Source organism: Molothrus aeneus, chromosome 15, assembly GCF_037042795.1.
Source record: "Molothrus aeneus isolate 106 chromosome 15, BPBGC_Maene_1.0, whole genome shotgun sequence".
NCBI classification, from domain to species: domain Eukaryota; kingdom Metazoa; phylum Chordata; class Aves; order Passeriformes; family Icteridae; genus Molothrus; species Molothrus aeneus.
In genome coordinates, this window is record NC_089660.1 from 753,086 (window position 1) to 767,500 (window position 14,415).

Genomic DNA, 14,415 nt, shown 5'->3' on the forward strand with positions numbered 1-14,415 from the left:
TCATCCTGCTGGGGTGAAAAGATTTCCAATCCATCTTGATTCAATATTTTTTATTTTTTATTGCTCTGAGCTATGGGGAATTCCAGGGGTGGGCGGCAGGGGGGTCCCCCAGCCCTTTGGGGTGTCTGTGTCACTGAGCTCAGGGCCAGCCTGGCTTTGGGCCCCTCTGTGGCTCTCTTGGGGTGTCTGTGTCACTGGGTTTGGTGCCAGCCTGGCTTTGGGCCCCTCTGTGGCTGTTGGGGTGTCTGTGTCACTGAGCTCAGGGCTAGCCTGGCTTTGGGCCCCTCTGTGGCTCTCTTGGAGTGTCTGTGTCACTGGGTTTGGTGCCAGCCTGGCTTTGGGCCCCTCTGTGGCTCTCTTGGGGTGTCTGTGTCACTGGGTTTGGTGCCAGCCTGGCTTTGGGCCCCTCTGTGGCTCTCGAACATTCCAGAACGTTCCAGAAGGTTCTTTGGGTGCAGTTCTCCGTTCTCCCCAGCTGCCCAGTCCAGCAGCAGGCAGGGTCTGTCCTTGGGGGGATTTGCTGGGGGGATCCCAGGGCAGCCCCAGCTCCACCCAGCCCTGCCCCAGCTCTCAGAGCAGCAATTAAATCATGGAGTAATTCAATCATCAAGGAAAAGCATGTGGAGAAAGGGAAGAAGGTCTGAGTACAGGGAATATATTTTTTTTCCCTTGTCTTTTTTAGTAAACTTTGTGAAAATCAAGGGAAGGTTTAGATGGCAGGCACTTAACCACTAAAGATTTTTGCAAGAGTCATTTCCACAAATGTCTTACAGCCCTTGTATGGATCGAGAGCCTGTGCTTTTAATGGACTGACAAATGCAGACCAGCCCCAGCTGAGTGCTGCTCCTTGCTTGGCTATCCAGATAAGAGGAATGCTTTCCTTTGATTGAGATCTTAAATCAATTGTTCCTTTACCCCGTGGCTGGTGGTTATTATCCAAGGAGAAGATAAAGTTCAGATGGTAAATTGTTAATATTGTAAGAAAAATGTCTGTTGTGTCCTGCTTAAAGTTCCCTGTCTGGATGAAATACGCTCTGCTGTAATATTTCCCATTGTGTGCCATCCATCAGAGCCTGGTGCAGCTCTGCAGGGCAGCTCTGGGCTCTGCCCGCTGCAGGGCACAGCAGGGGCTCCCTGCCAGGCCTGGGGCTCCCCTGGCACAGGCCAGGAGGGCAAGGGCAGAGTGTGCCCTGGCCCCTGCCCCACAGCCCCAGGGCACAGCAGGGCTGGGGAACCCCTGGCACCACGGAGCTGCTCCAGGTGGGAGCACAGCCCTGGCACCTGGGCACACCTGGGCACAGCCCTGGAACCCTGGGTACAGCCCTGGCACCTGGGCACACCTGGGCACAGCCCTGGAACCCTGGGTACAGCCCTGGCACCTGGGCACACCTGGGCACAGCCCTGGAACCCTGGGTACAGCCCTGGCACCTGGGCACACCTGGGCACAGCCCTGGAACCCTGGGTACAGCCCTGACACCCTGAGTACAGCCCTGGCACCTGGGCACAGCCCTGGCACCCTGGGCACTGCCCTGGCACCTGGGCACTGCCCTGGCACCCTGAGTACAGCCCTGGCACCTGGGCACAGCCCTGGTACCCTGGGCACTGCCCTGGCACCTGGGCACTGCCCTGGCACCCTGAGTACAGCCCTGGTACCATGGGTACAGCCCTGGCACCTGGGCACTGCCCTGACACCCTGGGCACTGCCATCCCCTCCTGCAGCTCCTCTGCAGTGCCAGGCTCTCCCATGTCCTGCTCTCCCATGTCCTGCTGTCCCCGTGTCCTGCTGTCTGTGGGTTTTGCTGTCCCATGTCCTGCTGTCCCCATGTCCTGCTGTCCGTGGGTTTTGCTGTCCCATGTCCTGCTGTCCCATGTCCTGCTGTCCCCGTGTCCTGCTGTCCCATGTCCTGCTGTCCATGGGTTTTGCTGTCCCCGTGTCCTGCTGTCCCCGTGTCCTGCTGTCCCATGTCCTGCTGTCCCCATGTCCTGCTGTCCCCGTGTCCTGCTGTCTCCATGTCCTGCTGTCCCTGTGTCCTGCTGTCCCATGTCCTGCTGTCCCCATGTCCTGCTGTCCCATGTCCTGCTGTCCATGGGTTTTGCTGTCCCCGTGTCCTGCTGTCCCCATGTCCTGCTGTCCCATGTCCTGCTGTCCTGTGTCCTGCTGTCCATGGGTTTTGCTGTCCCATGTCCTGCTGTCCCCGTGTCCTGCTGTCCCCATGTCCTGCTGTCCCATGTCCTGCTGTCCCTGTGTCCTGCTGTCCCCATGTCCTGCTGTCCCATGTCCTGCTGTCCCATGTCCTGCTGTCCCTGTGTCCTGCTGTCCCCATGTCCTGCTGTCCCATGTCCTGCTGTCCCATGTCCTGCTGTCCGTGGGTTTTGCTGTCCCATGTCCTGCTGTCCCCGTGTCCTGCTGTCCCATGTCCTGCTGTCCATGGGTTTTGCTGTCCCATGTCCTGCTGTCCCCATGTCCTGCTGTCCCATGTCCTGCTGTCCGTGGGTTTTGCTGTCCCATGTCCTGCTGTCCCATGTCCTGCTGTCCCCGTGTCCTGCTGTCCCCATGTCCTGCTGTCCCATGTCCTGCTGCCGTGGGCTCTGCTGGCCCCTGAGCCAGCAGCACGTGGAATGTGAGTCCTTAGATGCTTCCTGGGATTACTCATTCATTATTCATTGCCTTTTGGAGTTCCATGACTACAGTAAGAAACGAGAACTATTTGGAGGCTCTTCCTTTCTCGCTGTGTTACCAAAGATACCAAATTTTCTCTCAAGCACTCCAAACACATCGTCTCACATTTGCTTCCCAAATGAGCACCGACTGTAATCCCTCATCTACTCATCCCTGATTTACTTGGGGTCCTAATATTTCACCTCCCTTTGCTATTGAATTCTCACCCCTTGTCAATGAGAGGAATAGTTCTGTTATTTGCTAATGGTGACTCATGTTGTACCTCATGAACTTTAACTGCTCTCAGGGTCATTCTCCTGACAAATTGCTCCAGGCTGTTGCAGTAATTATTTGTCCTTGGGAAGATGCATGTCCTGTATTGAAGGTGACCTAAGAATAAAACAATCTTCAGTATTAAAATGTCTGCTCTGCCACTGGAAGATTAAATGCTCATCCTTTTGACCAGTTCGTGGCAGTCCTTGAGAAGCAGAGACCCAGCACTAAAGCTGACTCCGTGAAGGGCTGGGAGAGAAGGTGTATAATTAACATGAATGCATATAATTAGTTCTGATAGGTTCCTATTTTCATTGCAGTTTTGTGGTTCAGATCTGACAGTGATCACCAAGGAAACTGAGATCTGTTCAGAGCCCAGCAAAGGCAGAGGCTCCTGCCTGGGGAGCTGCTCCCAGCCTGGCACTGGCGTCTGCCCTCTCTCCTGGCCTTGCAGCCCCCGAGCCCCCCGTGCTCTCTGCTGCCAAAAGGCTCCTGCCAGCACCTCCAGGCTGGCACTGAGGGACACAGGGCAGGGGTTCCAGGTCCTTTCCTGGCCCAGTGACCTGCACAGGGGCTGAGGGTGTCCAGCACAGGGACCAGCTCTGGCTGCTGCCTTTGGGGGCTGCACAAGGGCTCAGGGGGGAAGCAAACCCCACTTCCATCCAAAGCAAAGTCACAGCCTGGGATGTGGCCAAAGCTGGGCAAGGGAGCAGCAGAGTGGAGGAGCTGTGCCCTGGCAGATCCCAGCTCCTGCAGAGCCTTCCCCTCCCTCTGCTGGCTCAGGCCCTGGCCCCAGACAGCCCCAGTTCCCACAGTGACCCCCAAACCCCTCTGCTTTCCCATCTCTTTAACCCACATTGGTGCCTTTGCTGCTGCTGCTGCTGTGACAGATGCTGAGGGAGGCTGGCAGTATTTCTGTGTGAAAAGCAGGACTTCTCTGCTGACAAGCTGTTAAAGGAAAGATTTACTGTTATGAGGCTGGCTCCCCTCTGGGCCATTTTTGAGAGGGAATAACTGGCTCTGTTGGCTGGGGAGGCTCAGGGCTGTGTCCCTGCTCTGGGCACAGAGGGGATGGGGCAGGCTGGCACTCAGTGCCCCCCATGGGAGCCAGGGTGGTGCCCTGGCCGTCCCCCCCCATGCAGGCTGGTGGTTTTCTGCAGTGCCTGCCCTCAGGGTTTGTGCTTTTCCTGCCGTGGCACTAACAGGACAGCAGCTGTCAGTCCAGGCCACCTCCCCAGCGCTGGGTGAGAGGCTTTTTGTTCTTCACAGGCACTTTGGGGATTGAATGATCCTTTTGACTGTTAACAGAATTTACAGAGCTGTGCAGAACCAGTTTCCAATGGTCACCTCCAGTGTGGCTCCCTCCTGTACCACATTGCTGATGTTCTCCATTGGCAGGGATCAATAGAGCCTGTATGAGGAGACAGATAAATAAATGTATATCTGGATAACGAGGGGTAAATGCCTCTTCAGAGCAAGTTGGCCTCATAAATTTCTACTTGTCTCTGCATTTTTTTCATGTTTTGGCTGAATCTTCAGCTGTGCACGTTGTCCCCCCACCCTGGATGTATCTGGACTCTCCAAGCTCTCCTCCATGTGCTCTCAGCGTTTTGCAGCGTCAGATGTTGCTCACAGCTGTAGGAGCAATTACCTTTTATCCCTCTTTAGAGGCAGAGCCATGGAGAGCACTTCCCTCTGCAGGAGGAGGCTGTGCTGGGGGAGCTGGTCCTGGCCCTGGGGGCGCTGCCAGGCCGGGCTGGTGCTGATGAGCCCCTCTCAGGCAGCCTCACATCCCCTGCAGCCGCGTTCTTCACACCAATCTGCCTTTCACATCATCTTCCAGAGACACTCCAGATTAAATTCTCGTCATTATCATGATAGAACTGGATGAATAAGTGGCACATCTGTTCATGAAGTGCTTTATTATCTGTTCTGATGAGGTTTTGGATGAATAGCAGGATGACTTAAACACGGAGCAGAGAAACGCACACAGGTTTATGCATCATCTTAAATTCATGGCCGCCAGTGCCAACTCAAGGCATCTGATTTTATACAGAAGAGGTAATTATTAATTAGTGATTTGGGCCAATATATCATGAGGGCCAGCCTAATGAAGTGACAAGAGGAGACAGAGCAAACCTGCCTGTGGAACAGCACTAATGAAGCCCCACACATTGTTAAACTGGTTCTTGTTCCATCACTGCAAGGAAAACTCCATAAATATTTTATAAACACTCCATGCTGGCCATGTAAAACCAAATTGCACCAATAAATCTATTTATCCAGAAGTTATCTCCTAATCTCTTCCAGCTGCATCCCCTGCAAAGGAGGACACTGATCATGGGTCTGTCAGAGAGACAGAAGGGCTGAGTGTTCTCACCCCACGCTGGAGGGTGGTTCCAGGGGCACTCCGAGCTCCAGAGCTCCACTCAGGCTGCTGCTCCAGGCTGGTCTCACAGGCAGGCGGAGCCTCAGCAGCCGAGGCTTCCCAGCTGCAGGTCAGGCTCCCTTCTGGAGGGGGATTTTTCTCTTCCACACAATAAATTTTGCTGGAAGTCCTGAGGAAATGCCCCAGTCCCAGTAAAGGAAGCCTGCTGCACAGCTTGATACCAAAATGCCAGAATCCCAGGCTGGTTTGGGCTAGAAGGACCTCAAAGTGCCACCACCCAGTGCCACCCTGCCATGGCAGGGACACCTCCCATGTCCCAGGGCCTCCCAGCCCCACTGTCCAGCCTGGCCTTGGGCACTGCCAGGGATCCAGGGGCAGCCCCAGCTGTGCCAAGGCCTGCCCACCCTCCCAGCGAACAATTCCCAATTCCCAATGTCCCATCCAGCCCTGCCCCTGGCAGTGGAGCCATTCCCTGGGTCCTACATGTAAGAGTTAATAACCAGTGCCTATAGAAATTGGCCCCTGCAGATGAAGCCAAACAAAGCCTCAGATTCCTGTACGATCTTCAAATCCTCATTTTGGGGATGTGAACTCTGAGCCCTGCTCCAAGTGACAATTCCCTGGAGCTGTCAGGGCAGGGGCTGCAGGGACAGCCAGGGCAGCTGCAGCCCCAGGGCTCTGCAGCCACTCATGGCAATGAGGAACCAGCAGAGCTGCAGGGTCACAGGATCCCAAATCAGGGCTGCAGGGTCACAGGATCCCAAATCAGGGCTGCAGGGTCACAGGATCCCAAATCAGAGCTGCAGGGTCACAGGATCCCAGATCAGGGCTGCAGGGTCACAGGATCCCAAATCAGGGCTGCAGGGTCACAGGATCCCAAATCAGGGCTGCAGGGTCACAGGATCCCAAATCAGGGCTGCAGGGTCACAGGATCCCAAATCAGGGCTGCAGGGTCACAGGATCCCAAATCAGGGCTGCAGGGTCACAGGATCCCAGATCAGAGCTGCAGGGTCACAGGATGCCCAGTCTGGGGATGTGACAGCAACTCTCAGTCGTGGCATTTTGATGGGTTCTGTTACAGAAATAAAAATCTCCAATGTCTCCCGTTGTTGCCTGGATAACAGGAGAAAAATAAAGGGTTTTTGTCAGCTTTTATGGAAGAACAAATCTGTGACCCTGCCCTCAGAAAGCTGAAATCCCCAGGGCAGCGTGAGAAGAGAAGAGAAGAGAAGAGAAGAGAAGAGAAGAGAAGAGAAGAGAAGAGAAGAGAAGAGAAGAGAAGAGAAGAGAAGAGAAGAGAAGAGAAGAGAAGAGAAGAGAAGAGAAGAGAGCGGGTGTGGGGTGGGCTCTGCTGCACACATGGTGCCAGATTTCTCATTTAATAGAGAATAAAATCTCATCTAATCCCTTTTGATGGTCTTTTGCAGTCTAAAACTATGTGAAAATATTTAACTTCCATCTGAAAATACATAAGGAAAGTTAATTTAATATATCACTTAAGGAACAGGTCATTGTACACTCAACTCTCTGCCTTATTAAGGCATTAAGAGTTTCATTTTGGGCTTGAGCTGGGATCTGGGAGAGCAGAGCCATTCCCTGCCTCCAGGCTCAGCCCTGCAGAATCTCTCCATTAAAACATGTTAATATTTTATTTAAAAATATCAATTGAATATTGGCACTTCCAAAAACAGTGCAGAAAGTGCAGCTTGCCCTAGACTCTACTCAGGCTATGCTGTTGCCTACAGATTTTGAGATGTCTTTCTTTCCTTATTATTTTCCCAGATTTAGAAAAGGTCTTTCCTGTGGCTTTCTGAAGGAGGTAGGATTCAAAACCGAACTGCTGTTGTGGGAATTTTGAATGTTTTGGAAGTGCTCTGCACTGCTTGGTTCAGCCCATTGTTTTTGAGATCTGCCACAGTGGCAGATCCTGCACAGAAAGTTTTTGTCTCCTTCTGAAGATAGCATCAATCACGTCTGCTCCTGACAAGCCCTGAGGAGAGGAACATTTATCAGTATCTATTAGAGCAGTCTAAAAAAATTCTAGAAATGACATTTCATAGCGAGGCTACGATCTGGTTGGAAAATAGCAGAAGCTTGATGCTTTCCCTCAAGAATTCTGTGCTGCCTCCTTATATAGCTGCTGTCATCACACCCTCCCCACACCTCACTCCTCTTGCCTCAGCAGCTCCTTTTTATTTATCCCTTCCCACGTCAGTGCAGGGAAGGCTCCAAACGGGATCCAGAGCCCCCAGCCCCGGGGCTGAGCCTGTGCCCAGGGGGCTGAGCGGGGCTGGAGGAGGATTTGGGGCTGGAGGAGGATTTGGGGCTGAGCCTGTGCCCAGGGGGCTGAGCGGGGCTGGAGGAGGATTTGGGGCTGGAGGAGGATTTGGGGCTGGAGGAGGATTTGGGGCTGAGCCTTTGCCCAGCCCTGAGCGGGGCTGGAGGAGGATTTGGGGCTGGAGGAGGATTTGGGGCTGAGCCTGTGCCCAGTCCTGAGCGGGGCTGGGGGAGGATTTGGGGCTGGGGGAGGATTTGGGGCTGAGCCTTTGCCCAGCCCTGAGCGGGGCTGGGGGAGGATTTGGGGCTGAGCCTGTGCCCAGTCCTGAGCAGGGCTGGAGGAGGATTTGGGGCTGGAGGAGGATTTGGGGCTGAGCCTGTGCCCAGTCCTGAGCGGGGCTGGGGGAGGATTTGGGGCTGGGGGAGGATTTGGGGCTGAGCCTTTGCCCAGCCCTGAGCGGGGCTGGGGGAGGATTTGGGGCTGAGCCTGTGCCCAGTCCTGAGCAGGGCTGGAGGAGGATTTGGGGCTGGAGGAGGATTTGGGGCTGAGCCTGTGCCCAGCCCTGAGCGGGGCTGGGGGAGGATTTGGGGCTGGAGGAGGATTTGGGGCTGAGCCTGTGCCCAGCACAGCCATGGGCGCTGCTCTCCAGCACAGCCAGCACTCCCCAGCACTGCCCAGGCCTGCATCTGCTCGAGTTTGACACCACATGTATTTATCTGTAACAGTAAAATCAGCGGGGCCATTAAAGCACATTATGTGCTAATAATTATGCAAATATTCCTTCAGTGAAACTATAAAAAATCTCATGAAGATTTAGCACATGGCTATTAGGGGAGAGGAATATGTGGCAAATGAAAATGAAGACTGTCATGAACTTTAAGGAGTTCGGGGAATTTTTGACTATAATTTAAATCCATGACTTGGGACATCTTTGGGTTTAACCTGGAGGAGATGATTACTCATGGCAGTGCTGAAATACAGCTGCAGGATGGAAACCTGCCCTTCCTGGAAGGGAGAGCTCACCAGCTTTGTCCTCTCAGAAAGAGCTCAAGTACGCATTCGGGCGTTTGTAAAAGCAGAATAACGTTTGTGTTCCCACCGGGCAGCCCTGCAGGGAACACTCTCACTCCTGGCCCAGGGCCCAGGGCAGGGCTGGGGCATCCCCAGGTGTGGCTGCTCCAGAGCCCTGGGCTGAGCTGGGGCTGCAGGTGCAGCGAGGAGCTGCCCAGGGGCCAGAGCATCCCTCTGGGGATGGAGGGGCGAGATATGGGCGAGGAGCCCCCCAAAGGAGAAAACCCTGCTTTGTTTATTGAACAAAGGGCTCCCCATCCAGACAGAACGCTTTGTCCTTTATTAACTATGAACCCCCAGGGGCTCTGGAGGTGCAGCTGCCACAGAGACGGGAGGGGCTTCAGAGCTGATGGATCTATCCCAACAGAAAGTTAAAGAAGTCATTTTTTCATTCTGCTTGGCACAGTGATGGTAGAAACACAAAGAGCAACCCCAGCAAAGCCCCAGGGCTGCTGCCAGGGCTCACAGAGAGGCAGAGAGTGTCTCATGGTCAGCAGGAGGGGCCAGGTGTAATGGCTCTAATGACTGATTATCCAGATTTTATATGATTAACTTTATGTTATTCTACTTCATATTAATAATGATACAGATCTAGATAGATATAGATACATAGATATAGATACAGACTTGTTCTGTTGGCCTAATGATGAAAATAAAAGCTCGCAGCTCCACGAGCAGAGCCCTTGGTTTTAGCACTGGTAATAGCACTGAACTACCATTCCCAACACATTATGTTAAAATTGCACATATTAGATGCCTTTATTGGATTTCAAAAATAATTGGGGCAGCTTTATAGCAACTTCAACAGCAGAGGCAGGCCCACAGAGAAAGCAGAACTCCCATTTTGGCTTCCAGGTGTCCAGCTGGGCCAGAGCAGGATGGAGCCCAGGGCGGGTGCCTGGAGAGGGAGCTGTGGGCTCCTGCTGGGCTCCAAGGGCACGGCTGCTGCCCCAGCCACGGCCAGCCCTGCCCTGGCAGCTGCTGCAAACCCTTCCCGGGCAGCTCAAGGCGCAAATCCCGAGCAGAGTCTGCCCAAATTCTCTCTGCTCTGTGTGGCAGCAGCTCTCTGGCCACCGAGAGCAGCAGGCCCAGCTTTCCCAGGCTCTGGCCTGAGAAAAGAATGAGAAACAATTCTTATCTTGCTGCACCTGTTGTTGTGAGCATGTGGAATGTGTTAGGGAGATTTGTTTACCCAAGGGTGATTTCTTGATTGGCCACTGGTGATGGTGTTTGGATCCAAGGACCAATTGGGTCCCCCTGTATTGGCCTGTCTGTAAGGGTGATGGGTTTCTCATTGAGTACAGTATAATAAAGTGATTGATCAGCCCTCTGGAATCATGGAGTCAGTGCTAATTACTGCTCCTTTGGGGATGCTTGGCTACAGCACCCACAGCTCCATTCCACGGGCAGGTGGCCACTCACAGAGTCACAGGCATCACTCCCCCCTTCAGTCAGCACCAGGTCCCCAAATCAGGAATCTTTTGCTCTGGTAACAACCAAATAGAGTTTGCTAAAGGGTTTGGATGTGGCAGCCTGGTGTGGCACGGGCACACCTGCCCAGGGATTTGGTAAGGGGAGGTTTTTGTACCTCCTGGCTGCTGCCTGCTGGCATCCCCGGGACAAAACAACCCAAAGAGCTGTGCCTTGTTTTCTCCTCCCATAAACTGGGCATAATAATAAAAACACATCTGGAAAGATGCAAAATTTATGCCAGGGAGAGGATGTTTATAGTATTAATGGTTTTAGTGATTTTTTTTAACGAGTCTCTGATGAACCCATTTTTCTCAAGCTTTTCTTTGGGAGGCAGCTCATTAAGATGCAGTTTAATTGCTGCAAGTTTTGCTTTTCTTGCTGTGCTTTAAAAATCCTGAGCGTTTTGGGATTATTTTGGGGCCATTAGTGGTGTTTGTGCCATCCCAGCCCTGCTGGGTGATTCAGTGTCACCCCCAGAGCTGGGGCAGTGCAGGGCACACCCAGGACGGTGTCAAGCTCAGGGCTCCTCTTGCCATGGAGCTCAGGGCAGGATTTCCTCTCATTTCCATGTCCATGTCCATGTCCATTTCCATTTCCAATTCCATTTCCAGTCTCTGGGAGGGGATTCCCAGAGTGGCAGGGACAGGCTGGGAGCCCGCAGCCCCTGTGCCAGGCCAGTCTCTATAAATGCCCACCCAGACCACGCCAAATGCCGGTTTTGTCTTTGGTTGCTTTTTATTTATCAATAAAACAATACTACAAAACATGGGAAACATCTGCATTAAGTACAGACTCGCTGATACCGCGCCAGTTTTTAACCTGCTGTATTTACAGAGCTCTCCCTGCAGGGCACGGGCAGGGACAGGGGCAGGGCAGCCCTGGGGGAGACCCGGGGTGAGCAGGGGGGTCCTGTGCTGCCCTGTGCCCCCAGGAACCCAGGGGTGAGCAGGGGTGCCCTGTGCTGCCCTGTGCCCCCAGGAACCCAGGGGTGAGCAGGGGTGAGCTGTGCTGCCCTGTGCTGCCCTGTGCCCCCAGGAACCCAGGGGTGAGCAGGGGGGTCCTGTGCTGCCCTGTGCCCCCAGGAACCCAGGGGTGAGCAGGGGGGTCCTGTGCTGCCCTGTGCCCCCAGGAACCCAGGGGTGAGCAGGGGTGAGCTGTGCTGCCCTGTGCTGCCCTGTGCCCCCAGGAACCCAGGGGTGAGCAGGGGGGTCCTGTGCCCCCAGGAACCCAGGGGTGAGCAGGGGTGCCCTGTGCTGCCCTGTGCCCCCAGGAACCCAGGGGTGAGCAGGGGGGTCCTGTGCTGCCCTGTGCCCCCAGGAACCCAGGGGTGAGCTGTGCTGCCCTGTGCCCCCAGGAACCCGGGGGTGAGCAGGGGTGTCCTGTGCTGCCCTGTGCCCCCAGGAACCCAGGGGTGAGCTGTGCTGCCCTGTGCTGCCCTGTGCCCCCAGGAACCCAGGGGTGAGCAGGGGTGCCCTGTGCTGCCCTGTGCCCCCGAGCCCAGCCCCAGCCCCAGCCCCTCTCCCTGCAGCAGGTTTGCTCTGGCCCTGGCACAGCACAGAGGGGCAGCTGGAGGAGGCTCTGCAGCCCAGCCTCGCCCTCCCGCCCCTCCTGCCCGGGGGAGCCACTGAGCTCCTCCTGTGCTTGGGTTTGGGGCATGGCAAGAGTTCAGTCCTACCCTGGCAAGCCCACCGTGACCTGCAGGGTCACCCCTCACCCCTCACTGTGACCTGCAGGGTCACCCCTCACCTGTCACCCCTCACTGTAACCTGCAGGGTCACCCCTCACCTGTCACTGAGATCTGCAGGGTCACCCCTCACCTGTCACCCCTCATTGTGACCTGCAGGGTCACCCATCACCTGTCACCCCTCATTGTGACCTGCAGGGTCACCCCTCACCTGTCACCCCTCACCCCTCACTGTGACCTGCAGGGTCACCCGTCCCTGCCTGCTCAGGAGCAGAAGGGGTGGCACAGAGTGGGCACAGCCTCCCCAGCCCCACCAGGTCCAGCTGCTGGCACAGCTCAGCATTTGGGGCTGGGGGCTGTCCCTGGGAGGGGCCCCCTCTCCTCTGAAGAGGCTTTGGCCAAGCTTTGGGTTTGTCTCTTGTGGCAGCAGCGGGCAGAGAGCAGGGCCAGCCCAGGCCTGGTGCTGCCCACCCTGCTCCCAGCCAGAAATAAATACACTTGTGGGGAGATAGATAGATAGATAGATGGATAAATAGATAGATATTTCTATATATAAGCTCTCTTAATTATATAGTTGTAAGGCAGATTAAAATCATTTTCTGGTATCACCAGGTATCAAAGGGAATCTCTCCTCCTTCCCATGCACATCACCCCGTGCTGCGTGGGGGAGGTAATTACATCCTCAGTAATTACTGTGCAGGTGTTCTACCTCAGCACCCCCTGCTCCTTCACATCTGCCCTGACACCAAAAGCAGCCAGCGCTCAGAATAACCAAAATCACTTTCCTGCTGGGAATGCCAGCGGGCAGCCAGGGAGGTGAGCCCTGCTCAGGACCGAGGGCTGTCCTGGCTGCAGCAGAGCTGTCAGCAGCCAGGGCCACAGCAGCCAGGGCTGTGCTCCTGCCCTGGGAGCTGGGATGGAGCCTGGCAGCCAGCCCGGCCAGGGGAACAGGGAGGGAGCCCCACCGTGCCCAGGAACAGCAGCAGCAGCAGCAGCAGGGTCCTGCAGCCCCTCTCTGCCCAGGAACAGCAGCAGCAGGGTCCTGCAGCCCCTCTCTGCCCAGGAACAGCAGCAGCAGGGTCCCCTCAGCCCCTCTCTGCCCAGGAACAGCAGCAGGGTCCTGCAGCCCCTCTCTCTGCCCAGCAGCAGCAGCAGCAGCAGCAGCAGCAGCAGGGTCCCCTCAGCTCCCCCTGCACCGTCCCCAGCCCTGGGCTCCAGCCAGGGCTGCTTCATGGGGAGAAGCTCACCCCAGAGCTGGGGGGCACTCCAGGGACACAGGGCCCCCTGCAGGTGCTGGCACAGGGCACAGGGCACAGGGCACAGGGCAGGGGCTGTGCAGGATGGGAATCCTGGCACCCCCTGGCTTGTGGCACTGCCAGCACCAGACTGGGGACTCAGGGGAGCCCAGTGAGCATCCCCTCAGCACTGAGGGACACAGCTCCCAAAACCTGGGGAAGCAGCACACTGGGAAAATGCTGCATTCACCTCTTGCCAGGAAGGGGCCATTAGAAAGGGCTTCCTCCAGACCCCAGCCAAGTACTGCAGATTAAAAACAGTGATAACCACCCAGAAATAAACTGGAGAAAACCCCACTGCTTTGGAGGAAGGACAATGCCCAGCCAGCAGGGAGGGAAGTGGTTACAGGAGCCAGTGCTAAACCCCTGTGGGCAAAAAGGCCTGGATGTATCCATGGATGCACTTCTGTGACTGTGTGTGGTGTGTGACTGCTGAGGGGCACCAACACCTTTATTCTGGTCTGTGCCCTCCCTGTGTGCTCTCACTGTGAGCTGGAATGGCCAACAGCAGCTCCCAGTACAGAGCACCCACTGCTGAACTGGGATGGCAAAGAGCAGCTCCCAGTACAGAGCACCCACTGCTGAACTGGAATGGCAAAGAGCAGCTCCCAGTACAGCACAATCACTGTGAGCTGGAATGGCAAAGAGCAGCTCCCAGCACAGCCCATTCACCGTGAACTGGGATGGCAAAGAGCAGCTCCCAGTACAGCACAATCACTGTGAACTGGGATGGCAAAGAGCAGCTCCCAGCACAGCACAATCACTGTGAACTGGGATGGCAAAGAGCAGCTCCCAGTACAGCACAATCACTGTGAGCTGGAATGGCAAAGAGCAGCTCCCAGCACAGCCCATTCACTGTGAGCTGGAATGGCAAAGAGCAGCTCCCAGTACAGCCCATTCTCTGTGAACTGGGATGGCAAAGAGCAGCTCCCAGTACAGCCCATTCTCTGTGAACTGGGATGGCAAAGAGCAGCTCCCAGTACAGCACAATCACTGTGAGCTGGAATGGCAAAGAGCAGCTCCCAGCACAGCCCATTCTCTGTGAACTGGGATGGCAAAGAGCAGCTCCCAGCACAGCACAATCACTGTGAACTGGGATGGCAAAGAGCAGCTCCCAGCACAGCCCATTCTCTGTGAACTGGGATGGCAAAGAGCAGCTCCCAGCACAGCACAATCACTCTGAACTGCAGTGGCAACACCAGCTTTCCTCCAATGATCCAGGGCTGCCCTGGAGTGCCAAACTGGCTGCAGCTGTGAGCCCCAGCACCCCCAGAGCCCCCCCATGCAGGCTCC